The sequence below is a fragment of the Sminthopsis crassicaudata genome, chromosome X (assembly GCF_048593235.1).
Source record: "Sminthopsis crassicaudata isolate SCR6 chromosome X, ASM4859323v1, whole genome shotgun sequence".
NCBI lineage: Eukaryota > Metazoa > Chordata > Mammalia > Dasyuromorphia > Dasyuridae > Sminthopsis > Sminthopsis crassicaudata.
The window spans coordinates 36,231,942-36,245,328 of record NC_133623.1 but is presented as its reverse complement, the minus strand read 5'-3'; positions in this window follow the sequence as shown (position 1 = coordinate 36,245,328).

Here is a 13,387-nt window from a genome sequence, read left to right as displayed (position 1 = left end):
GGAAAGGAAGGAAAGGAAGGAAAGGAAGGAAGGAAGGAAAGGAAGGCCAAGAGGAAGGAGGAAAGGAAGGAAAGGAAGGAAAGGAAGGAAAGGAAGGAAAGGAAGGAAAGGAAGGAAAGGAAGGAAAGGAAGGAAAGGAAGGAAAGGAAGGAAAGGAAGGAAAGGAAGGAAAGGAAGGAAAGGAAGGAAAGGAAGGAAGGAAGGAAGGAAGAAGGAAGGAAGGAAGGAGGAAAGAAAGAAAGGAAAGGAAAGATAAGAAAGAAAGAAAGAAAGAAAGAAAGAAAGAAAGAAAGAAAGAAAGAAAGAAGAAAGAAAGACCAGAATAAAAACAAGAAAAGAACTTCAGGGAACCAGAAGAATCAACATCATCTGGTTGAATACACTGCCATCTCACATCCAGGATAGGACAGGTCAAGTGGTTCTGTGAATGGCAGGCTGAGATCTCCCAGAGGACCCCCCAGGGAGTGGCAGGCCTGACCCTTGGGTAGAAATGCAGGTAAAGGTCCACTTTTCTTAATGAGGGAAGAAGCTCAGATTGTGCACATTACCAACCAATGATCCTGAATTCTGTGTCCCAAGATTCTAGAGCACAATATGTTCTTGGATACCAAGAGCAGTGAAGGATCCCTATAAATAGTCAATGTGGATCTGGCTTAGAGATCAGAATTCCTGTGCCTGTAAGATATACTGCAACATTCTATAAGAACTGTCATCTTGTCTGTGGCCCAGTGTCTTAAACTGTGAGTCTTGAACCCACAGCAGTTCAGAAAAGTAAATATTGGGTCATGATATTATCAATTCCTCATGTGTAAATCATCAGGTTGTTCAAGTATTTTAGAATGAAAGATAGAAAGAGGGAAAAAAGAGAGGAAAGGCAGACCTTGAAAGAATTCATTGAATTGATATCAACTGACCTAAATTAACTGACATTTCAGGTTGAAGGATAAGAATAAGCCAAAGGTAACTGGTGATTTCTCAGTGGACCCCCTAGAAAGTGACAAAAAATGGGACAGAATACTATAAAAGATCCTTTTTTGCCTAATTTAAAAAGGAGCAGATTTTATTACATCTATGGGCCAATGACCCTGATTTCTATTTAGTAACATTCAGGAAGACAGTCTATTATTGGGCACCAAGTGAAGATAGAAATACACATAGGCAGTATGGTTCCTGACCTAATCATTCTGATTTTGTTGTGTGAATCTTCATTTTTTTTTCAGTTTTTAAGAAGAGAGAGGAAGGAAGGAAGGAAGGAAGGAAGGAAGGAAGGAAGGAAGGAAGGAAGGAAGGAAGGAAGGAAGGAAGGAAGGAAGGAAGGAAGGAAGGAAGGAAGGGAGGGAGGGAGGAGGAGGAGGGAGGGAGGGAGGGAGGGAGGGAGGGAGGGAGGGAGGGAGGGAGGAAGGAAGGGAAGAAGGGAGGGAGGGAGGGAGGGAGGAAGAGAACTTCAGAGAACCAGAAAAATCAATATCATCAGGGGTAAATTCACTGCCATCTCACATCCAGGATAGGACAGGTCAGTGGTTCTGTGAAGCCCATGGCAGCCAGAGATCTCCTAGAGAACCCCCCAGGGAGTGGCAAGCCTGACACTTAGATAGAATGCAGGTAAAGGTCCCCTTTTCTTAATATGAGAAGAAGCTCAGATCTGCACATTACCAGCCAATGATCTTGAATTCTGTGTCCCAAAATTCTAGAGCATAATATGTTGTTGGATACCAAGAGCAGTGAAGGATCCCTATGAACAGTCAATGTAGATCCTGCCTAGTGATTGCAATCTTTTGCCTTTAAAATATACTCCACCACCTCTAAGATACGTCTTCTTATCTAAGGCCCGATGTCTTAAACTATGAGTCCTGAACCCTTATCAGTTCTGGTAAGTAAATATCCTCATGTGTAAATCATCAATTTATTCAAGGATTTCACAATGAAAGAGAGGAAGAAAAAGAGAAAATAGAGAAAAAGAAATACAGAACTTCAAAGAATTCACTGAATTGATATCAACTGACCTGAATTAACTGACATTTCAGTTGAAGGAATAAGAACAAGCAAAACCAACTGGTGATTTCTCAGTGTGCTCCCTGAAAAGTGACAAAAAATAGGGTAGAACAGTATAAAAGACTCTTTTTTGCCTAATTTAAGAAGGAGCATGCATTATAAACACTATGGGCCGATGACTCTGAATTCTATGTTGTAAAGTTCAGTAAGACACTGTATTATTGGGGACCAAGAGAAAACAGAAATACACAAAGATAGTATGGTTCTTGACCTAATAATTCTGATTTTATTGTGTCAATCTTCATTTGTTTCTGTTTTTAATAAAGAAAGAAAGAAAAATAGAAGAAGAAAGAAAGAGAGAGAGAGAGAGAGAGAGAGAGAAGAGAGAGAGAGAGAGAGAGAGAGAGAGAGAGAGAGAGAGAGAGAGAGAGAGAGAGGCCAGAATCAAGACAAGAAAAGAACTTCAGGGAACCAGAAGAATCAATATCATCAGATTGAATTCACTGCCATCTCACATCCAGGATAGGACAGGTCAGAGGTTCTGTGAAGCCAATGGCAGCCTGAGCTCTCCAGAGGACGCCCAGGGAGTAGCAAGCCCATCCCTTGGGAAGAATTCAGGTAAAGGTCCACTTTCTTAATATTAGAAGAAGCTCAGATTCTGCAGATTACCAGCTAATGATCTTGAATTCTGCTTCCCAAGATTCCAGAGCACAATATGTTGTTGGATGATACTAAGAGCAGTTAAGGATCCCTATGAATAGTCAATGTGGATCCGGCCTTAGAGACCAGAATTCCTGTGCCTGCAACATATACACCAACATTCTATAAGAACTGTCTTCTTGTCTGTGGCCCAGTGTCTTAAACTGTGAGTCTTGGAACAATTTCGGTTCAGCAAAGTAAATATTGGTTCATGAAACTATCATTCGTCATGGGTAAATCATCAGGTAGTTCAAGTATTTTAGAATGAAAGATAGAAATAGGAAAAAAAAGAGAGAGAGAAAGACAGGCAAACATTGAAAGAATTCACTGAATTCATATCAACTGACCTGAAATAACTGACATAGCAGTTGAAGGATAAGAATAAGCCAAAGCCGATTGGCGATTTCTCAGTGGACCCAAAGAAAAATGACAAAAATGGGATAGAATAGTATAAAAGATAATTTTTGCCTAATTTAAAAAGAAGCATATTTTATTACATATATGGGCCAATGACCCTGGATTCTATGTTATAAGGTTCAGGAAGACACTGTATTACTGATGACCAAGTGAAAACAAATACACATAGGTAGTATGGTTCCTGACCTAATAATTCTGATTTTGTAGTGTCAATATTCAATTTCTTTCAGTTTTTAAGAGAGAGAGAGAGAAAAGGAAGGAAAGGAAGGAAGGAAAGGAAGGAAGGAAAGGAAGGAAGGAAGGAAAGGAAGGAAGGAAAGGAAGCAAAGGAAGGAAAGAAAGGAAAGGAAGGAAAGGAAGGAAAGGAAGGAAAGGAAGGAAGAAAGGAAGGAAGGAAGGAAGGAAGGAAGGAAGGAAAGAAGGAAGGAAGGAAGGAAGGAAGGAAGGAAGGAAGGAAGGAAGGAAGGAAGGAAGGAAGGAAGGAAGGAAGGAAGGAAGGAAGGAAGGACGGACCAGAATAAAGGCAAGAAAAGAACTTCAGTGAACTACAAGAATCAATATCATCATGGTGGATTAATTGCCACTTCACATCCAGGATAGGACAGGTCAGTGGTTCTGTGAAGCCAATGGCAGGCTGAGATCTCCCAGAGGACCCCCAGGGAGTGGCAGGCCTGCCCCTTTGAAAGAATGCAGGTAAAGGGCCACTTTTCTTAATGAGGGAAGAAGCTCAGATTCTGCACATTGCCAGCAAATGAACTTGAATTCTGTGTTCCAAGATTCTAGAGCACAATATGGTGTTGGATACAAAGAGCAGTTAAGAATCCCTATGAATAGTCAATGTGGATCATGCCTTAGTGATCAGTATGCCTCTGATTGTAAGAATTACTTTGTCTGTGGCTCAGTGTCTTAAATGTGAGCCTTGAACCCATATAAGTTCAGGCAAATAAAGGCTCATGAAACTATCATTCCTCATTTGTAAATAATTAATTTTCTAATAATCGTAGAATGAGAGAAAAAGGAGAGACAGAAAGAAAGAACTTGAAAGGATTTATGGAACTGATAACAACAGGCCTGAATTAACGGGTATCTCAGGTCAAGGATAGGATAGGCCAATGTTTCCATCAAGGCAATGGCAGCTTCTGATTTCTCAGTGGACGACCTGAAAAGGGACAAAAATGGGCTAGAATGTAAAAGACCCATTTTTCCTAACATAACAAGGAGCATGGATTCTTCACACTATGGGCCACGACCCTGAATTCTATTTCGTAAGGTTGAGGAAGATACTGTATTACTGGGCACCAAGTGAAGAAAGAAATCCACACAGACAGTATGGTTCCTAATGTAATAATTCTAATTTTATTCTGTGAATCTGCAATTTCTTTCAGTTTTTAAGAAAGAGAGACAGGAAAGACCAGAAGAAAGACAATGAAAGAACTTCAGTGAACTAGAAGAATCCGTATCTTCAGGCTGAATTAACTGCTATCTCTCTTTAAGGATAGAACAGACCAGTGGTTTTGTGAACCAATGGCAGGCTGAAATCTCCCAGAGGACCCCAGGGGAGTGGCAAGTCTGCGGCTTGATAGAATGCAGGTAAAGATCCACTTTTCTTAATATAAGAAGAAGCTTAAATTGTGCACATTACCAGCCAATGATCTTGAATTCTGTGTCCCAAGATTCTAGAGCACAATATGTTGTTGGATACCAAGAGCAGTTAAGGCTCCCTATGAATAGTCAATGTGAATCCGGCCTTAGAGACCAGAATTCCTGTGCCTGTAAGATATTCTCCAACATTCTCTAAGAACTGTCTTCTTCTCTGTGACCCAGCGTCTTAAACTGTGAGTCTTGGACACATTTCAGTTCAGAAAAGTAAATATTGGGTCATGAAACTATAATTCCTCATGGGTAAATTATCAGGTTGTTCAGGTATTTTAGAATGAAAGATAGAAAGAGGAAAAAAAGAGAGAGAGAGAGAGAAAAAGGCAAAACTTGAAAGAATTCATTGAACTGATATCAACTGACCTGAAATAACTGTCATAGCAGTTGAAGGATAATGACAAGCCAAACCCGATTGGTGATTTCTCAGTGGACCCAATGAAAAGTGACAAAAATGGGACAGAATAGTATAAAAGACCCTTTTGCCTAATTTAAAAATGAGCATGTATTATTACATTTATGGGCCAATGACCCTGAATTCTATTTTATAAGGTTCAGGAAGACACTGTATTACTGATGACCAAGTGAAAACAAATACACATAGGCAGTATGGTTCCTGACCTAATAATTCTGATTTCGTTGTGTCAATCTTCAATTTCTTTCAGTTTTTAAGAGAGAGAGAGAGAAAGAGAGAGAGAGAGAGAGACAGAGAGAGAGAGAGAGAGAGAGAGAGAGAGAGAGAAAGAAAAAAAGAGACAAAGAGACAAAGAAAGAAAGAAAGAAACAAAGAAAGAAAGACCAAAATAAAGGCAAGTAAAGAACTTCAGTGAACTAGAAGAATCAATATCATCAGGCTGAATTAACTGCCATCTCACATCCAGGATAGGACAGGTCAGTGGTTCTGTGAAGCTAATGGCAGACTGAGATCTCCCAGAGGACCCCCGGGGAGTGGCAAGCCCGACCCTTGGATAGAATGCAGGTAAAGGTCCACTTTTCTTAATGAGGGAAGCAGCTCAGATTCTGCACATTACCAGCCAATGATCTTGAATTCTGTGTTCCAAGATTCTAGGATACAATATGATGTTGGATACCAAGAGCAGTTAAGGATCCCCATGAACAGTCAATGTGGATCATGTCTTGGTGATCAGTATTCCTGTGATTATAAGAATTACTTTGTGACCCAGTGTCTTAAACTGTGAGCCTTGAACCCATATAAGTTCAGGCAAGTAAACAAATGCTCATGAAAGTATCATTCCTCATTTGTAAATAATTAATTTTTAAATAATAGTGGAATGAAAGAGAGATAGAAAGAGAGAAATAGCAGAGACAGAAAGAAAGAACTTGAAAAGATTCATGAAATTGATAACAACAGGCCTAAATTAACTGGTATCACAGGTCAGGGATGGGACAGGCAAATGTTTCCATCAAGGCAATGGCAGCTTCTGATTTCTCAGTGGACAACCTCAAAAGGGACAAAAATGGGCTAGAATGTAAAAGACCCATTTTTTCTAACTTAACAAGGAGCATGGATTCTTCACACTATGGGCCAATGACCCCAGATTCTATTTTGTAAGGTTCAGGAAGATACTGTATTACTGGGCACCAAGTGAAGACAGAAATCCACAGAGAGTATGGATCCTAATCTAATAATTCTGATTTTGTTATGTCAAACTTTAATTTATTTCAGTTTATAAGAAAGAAAGCTAGAACAAAAGACCAGAATGAAGACAAGAAAACAACTTCAGTAAACTAAAAGAATCAATATCATCAGGCTAAATTAACTGCCATCTCACATCCAGGATAGGACAGGTCAGTGGTTCTATAAAGCCAATGGCAGGCTGAGATCTCCTAGAGAACCCCCCAGGGAGTGGCAAGCCTGACCCTTAGATAGAATGCAGGTAAAGGTCCACTTTTCTTAATATGAGAAGAAGCTCAGATTCTGCACTTTACCAGCCAATGATCTTGAATTCTGCTTCCCAATATTCTAGAGCACAATATGTTGTTGGATGATACTAAGAGCAGTTAAGGATCCCTATGAATAGTCGATGTGGATTTGGCCTTAGAGACCAGAATTCCTGTGCCTGCAACATATACACCAACATTCTATAAGAACTGTCATCTTGTCTGTGGCCCAGTGTCTAAAATGGTGAGTCTTAGGCCCATTTCAATTCAGGAAAGTAAATATTGGGTCATGAAACTATCATTCCTCATGGGTACATCATCAGGTTGTTCAAGTATTTTAGAATGAAAGATAGACAGAAATAGGAAAAAAAAGAGAGAGAAAGGCAGACATTGAAAGAATTCATTGAATTGATATCAACTGACCTGAAATAACTGACATAGCGGTTGAAGGATAAGAACAAGCCAAAGCCGACTGGTGATTTCTCAGTGTGCTCCCTGAAAAGTGACAAAAATGGGATAGAATAGTATAAAATACCCTTTTTTGCCTAATTTAAAAAGGAGCATGTGTTATTCCATCTATGGGCCAATGACCCTGAAATCTTATTTAGTAATGTTCGGGAAGACAGTCTATTATCGGGCACCTATTGAGGACAAAAATACACACAGCCACATAGGACCTTTACCTGCATTATATCCAAGGGGCAGGCTTGTCACTCCCCGGGGATCCTCTGGGAGATCTCAGGGTTCACAGGGCCAGTGAACTGTCCTATTATGGATGTGAGATAGCAGTTCATTCAGCCTGATGATATTGATGCTTCAAGTTCTCTGAAATACTTTTCTTGCCTTTATTCTGGTCTTTCTTTCTTTCATCTCGTTTTCTTAAAAACTGAAACAAATAGAAGATTGACATAACAGATTGACACAAGCCTGCCCCTTGGATAAAATGCAGGTAAAGGTCCCCTTTTCCTAATATGAGAAGAAGCTCAGATTCTGCACATTACCAGCCAATGAACTTGAATTCTGTCTCCCAAGATTCTAGAGCACAATACGTTGTTGGATACCAAGAGCAGTTAAGGATCCCTATGAACAGACAATGTGGATCCTGCCTTAGTGATCAGTATTCCTATGCCTTTAAAATACACTCCACCATCCTGTAAGATATGTCTTCTTATCTATGGCCTAGTGTCTTAAACTATGAATGCTTGAATACTTGTCAATTCTGTAAAGTAAGATTCCTCATGGGTAAATCATAAATTTACTCAAGTGTTTTACAATGAAAGAGAGGCAGAAAGTGAGAAAATAGAGAGAAAGAAACACAGAACTTGAATTGGTATCAAATGACCTGAATTAACTGACATCTCAGTTGAAGGATAAGAACAAGCCAAAGCTAACTTGTGATTTCCCAGTGGACCCCCTGAAAAGTGACATAAATAGGGTAGAATAGTATAAAAGACCCTTTTTTGCCTAATTTAAAGTGGAACATGTGTTACTCACACTATGGGCTAATAACCCTGAATTCTATTTTGTAAGGTTCAGGAAGACACAGTATTAATGGGCACCAAGTGAAGAAAGAAATCCACACAGACAGTATGGTTCCTAATCTAATAATTCTGATTTTCTTCTGTGAATCTGCAATTTCTTTCAGTTTTTAAGAAAGAGAGACAGAAAGACAAGAAGAAAGCCAATAAAAAAACATCAGGGAAGCGGAAGAATCCATATATTCAGGCTGAATTAACTGATATCTTTCATCAAGGATAGGACAGGTCAGTGGTTTTGTGAACCAATGGCAGGCTGAGATCTCCCAGAGGACCCCAGGGGAGTGGCAAGTCTGCCCCTTGGATAGAATGCAGGTAAAGATCCACTTTTCTTAATATAAGAAGCAGCTCAGATTCTGCACTTTACCAGCCAATGATCTTGAATTCTGTGTCCCAAGATTCTAGAGCACAATATGTTGTTGGATACCAAGAGAAGTTAAGGATCATATGAACAGTCAATATGGATCCTGCCTTAGTGACTGGTATTCCTGTGCTTGTAAGAAATACTTTGTCTATGGCCCACTGTCTTAAACTGTGAGTGTTGAACCTGTATAAGTTTGTGCAAGTAAAGAAATGCTCCTGAACCTATCATTCATCATTTGTAAATAATGAATTTTTTAATAATTGTAGAATGAAAGAGAGAGAGAGAGAGAGAGGATGGACAGAAAGAAAGAACTTGAAAGGATTCATTGAATTGATAACAACAGGCCTGAATTAACTGACCTCTCAGTTGAAGGATAAGAAGAAGCCAAAGCTAAATGGTGATTTCCCAGTGGATCCCTTAAAAAGTGACAAAAATGGGGTAGAATAGTATAAAAGACCCTTTTTTTGCCTGATTTAAGGAGGAGTATGTGCTATTTACAATATGGGCCAATGACCCTGAATTCTATTTAGTAACGTTCAAGAAGACACTGTATTACTGGGCACCAAGTGAAGACAGAAATCCCCAAAGACAATATTGTTATTGACCTAATAATTCTGATTTTATTTTGTCAATCTTCAATTTGTTTCAGTTTTTAAGAAAGAGAGGTAGAAAGAGAGAAAGAAAGAGAGAAAGAAAAAAAGAAAGTCCACAATAAACACAAGAAAAGTACTTCAGTGACCTAGAAGAATCAATATCATCAAACTGAATTAAGTGCTATCTCACATCAAGGACAGGTCAGTGGTACTGTAAAACAAATGGCAGCCTAAGATTTCCCAGAGGAACCCCGGGGAGTGGCAGGCCTGCCCCTTGGGTAGAATGCAGGTAAAAGTACACTTTTATTAAGATGAGAAAAAACTCAGATTCTGCACATTACCAGCTAATGATCTTGAATTCTGTGTCCCAAGATTCTAGAGCACAAAAAGTTGTTGGATACCGAGCCAGTTAAGGATCCCTATAAACAGTCAATGTGGATCATGCCTTAGTGATCAGTATTCCTGTACTGGTAAGAAATACTTTGTCTGTGGCCCAGGGTCTTAAACTGTGAGTCTTTAATTCATATAAGTTAAGGCAATTAAACAAAGGCTCATGAAACTACCATTCCTCCTTTGTAAATAATTAATTGTTTAAAATAATTTTAGAATGAAAGATAGACAGAAAGAGAGAACAAGGAGAGACAGGAAAAAAAAAAAACTTGGAAGGATTCATTGAATTGATAACAACCGGCCTGAATTAACAGTATCTCAGGTAATGAACAGGATAGGCCAATGTTTCCACCAAGGCAATTGCAGCCTCTCATTTCTCAGTGGAGTTCCTGAAACGTGACAAAAAAGGGTTAAAATAATGTAAAAAGCCATTTTTCCTAATTTAAGACGGAGAATACACATACAGGCCAGAGACTTTGGATTCTATTTTGTAAAGGTGCAGGAAGACATTGTATTACTGGGCACGAAGTGAAGACAAAAATTCACACAAACAGTAGGGTTCCTGCCCTAATAATTCTGATTTAATTGTGTCAATCTTCAATTTGTTTTAGTTTGTAATAGAGATAAAACGAAAGAAAGAGAAGAATAAAGACAAAAAAAATTTCAGTGAACTAGAAGAATCAATATCATTATGCTGAATGAACTGCCACCTCACACGCAGGATAGGATAGTTCAGGGGTTCGGTAAAGGCAATGGCATCCTGAGATCTCCTAGAGGACCCCCTGGGGAGTGGCAGGCCTGCACCTTGGATAGAATGCAGGTAAATGTCCAGGTTTCTTAATATGAAAAGAAGGTCAGATTCTGCAAATTACCAGCCAATGACCTTGAATTAAGGTCCCAAGATTCTAAAGCACAATATGGTTTGGATATCAAAAGTAATTAAGGATCCACATGAACAGTCAATGTGAATCATGCCTTAGTGATTGGTAATCCTAGGCCTTTAAAATACACTCCACAATCCTGTAAGACATGTCTTATCTAAGGCCGATTGTCTTAAACTATGAGTCCAGAACCCATATCAGTTCTGGTAAGTAAATATCCCAATGTGTAAATCATCAATTTATTCAAGGATTTCACAATGAAAGAGAGGCAGAAAGAGAGAAAATAGAAAGAAAAACAAAACTTGAAATAATTCATTGAATTGATATAAACTGACCTGAATTAACTGACATCTCAGTTCCAGGATAAGAACAAGCCAAAACCAACTGGTGATTTCTCAGCGTGCTCCCTGAAAAGTGACAAAAATAGGGTAGAATAGTATAAAAGACCCATTTTTTGCCTAATTTAAGAAGGAGCATGTGTTAGTCACACTATGGGACAATGAACCTGAATCCTATTTTGTAAGGTTCAGGAAGTCGCTGTATAACTGGGCACCAAGTAAAGACAGAAATCCACCAAGTAAAGATAGAAATCCACGCAGACAATACGGTTCCTGACCTAAAAATTCTGATTTTATTATCAATCTTAAATTTCTTTCAGTTTTTTAGAAAGAAAGAACAAAATAAAGACAAGAAAAGGACTTCAGGGAACCAGAATAATCAATATCAGGAGGCTGAATTAACTGCTATCTCACATCCAGGATAGGACAGGTCAGTGGTTCTGTGAAGCCAATGGCAGGCTGAAAACTCCCAGAGGACCCCCCAGGGAGTGAAAAGCCTACCCCTTAGATAGAATGCAGGTAAAGGTCCACTTTTCTTAATATGAGCAGAAGCTCAGATCCTACACATTACCAGCCAATGATCTTGAGTTCTGTGTCCCAAGATTCTAGAGCACAATATGTTGTTGGATACCAAGAGCAGTTAAGGATCCCTATGAAGTCAGTGTGGATCCGGCCTTAGTGATCAGTATTCCTGTGCTGGTAAGAAATACATTGTCTGTGACCCAGTGTCTTAAACTGTGAGTCTTTAATTCATATAAGTTCAGGCAAGTAAACAAAGGCTCATGAAACTACCATTCCTCCTTTGTAAATAATTGTTTAAAATAATTTTAGAATGAAAGAGAGACAGAAAGAGAGAATAAGGAGAGACAGGAAAAAAAAACTTGGAAGGATTCATTGAATTGATAACAACCGGCCTGAATTAACGGTATCTCAGGTCAAGGACAGGATAGGCCAATGCTTCCACCAAGGCAATGGCAGCCTCTCATTTCTCAGTGGACGACCTGAAACGTGACAAAAGTAGGCTAGAATAATATAAAAGAACCATTTCCCCTACTTTAAGGAAGGGCATGGATTCCTCACACTATGGGCAAAGACCATGGATTTTATTTCGTAAAGATTCAGGAATGCATTGTATAACTGGGCATCACTTGGTGCCCAGTAATACAGTGTCTTTCTGAACCTTATAAAATAGAATTCAGGGTCATTGGCCCATAGTGTGAATACTACATGTTCCTTCTTAAATTAGTCAAAAAAGGATCTTTTACATTATTCTGCACCATGTTTGTCACTTTTTGGCCAGTATGGTTCTTGACCACGTAATTCTGATTTCTCTGATTTGAAATGCATTCTAACATTCGATATCTATCTATATATATAGATCTACCATCCTGTATTTCAAATTCTAAGGTTTGGATTCTTAAGAGGAAAGGAAATAAATGTGGCATCAGGAAATAATATTTTGTTGTATCAATATATAATTTGGTTAAGTTTTTAAGAATGAGAGAGACAGAAAGATAGAAAGATCAAAATAAAGAGAAGAAGAGAACTTCAGGGAACTCATAGAATCACTATCATGCGGCTTCATTTAACTGCTATCTCACATCCAGGAGAGGACAGGTCAACGGTTCTGTGAAGCTAATGGCAGCCTGAGATCTCCCAGAGGACCCCCCGAGGAGTGGCAAGCCCTTCCAATGGATAGAATGCAGGTAAAGGTCCACTTTTCTTAATATAAGAAGCAGCTCAGATTCTGCACTTTACCAGCCAATGATCTTGAGTTCTGCTTCCCAAGATTCTAGAGCACAATATGTTGTTGGATACCAAGAGCAGTTAAGTCCCTATGAATAGTCAATGTGGATCCGGCCTTAGTGATCAGAACCTGTGCCTGTAAGATATACTGCAACATTCTATAAGAACTGTCTTTTTCTCTGTGACCCAGCGTCTTAAACTGTGGGTCTTTGACCCATTTCAGTTCAGAAAAGTAAATATTGGGTCATGAAACTATAATTCTTCATGGGTAAATTATCAGGTTGTTTAGATATTTTAGAATAAAAGATAGAAAGAGGAAAAAAAGGAGAGAGATAAAGAAAGGCAAAACTTGAAAGAATTCATTGAATTGATATCAATTGACCTAAAATAACTGACATAGCAGTTGAAGGATAAGGAGAAGCCAAACCCGATTGGTGATTTCTCAGTGGACCCAATGAAAGGTGACAAAAATGGGACAGAATAGTATAAAAGACCCTTTTGCCTAATTTATAAAGGAGCATGTATTATTACATTTATGGGCCAATGACCCTGGATTCTATGTTATAAGGTTCAGGAAGATACCATATTACTGGGGACCAAGTGAAAACAAATACACAATAGGCAGTATGATTCCTGACCTAATCATTCTGATTTTGTTGTGTCAATCTTCAATTTCTTTCAGTTTTTAAGAGAGAGAGAGAGAGAAAAGAAAGGAAGGAAGGATGGGAGGGAGGGAGGGAGGGAGGGAGGGAGGAAGGAAGGAAGGAAGGAAGGAAGGAAGGAAGGAAGGAAGGAAGGAAGGAAGGAAGGAAGGAAGGAAGGAAGGAAGGAAGGGAATAAAGATAAGAAAAATCTTCAGGGAACTCACAGAATCAAT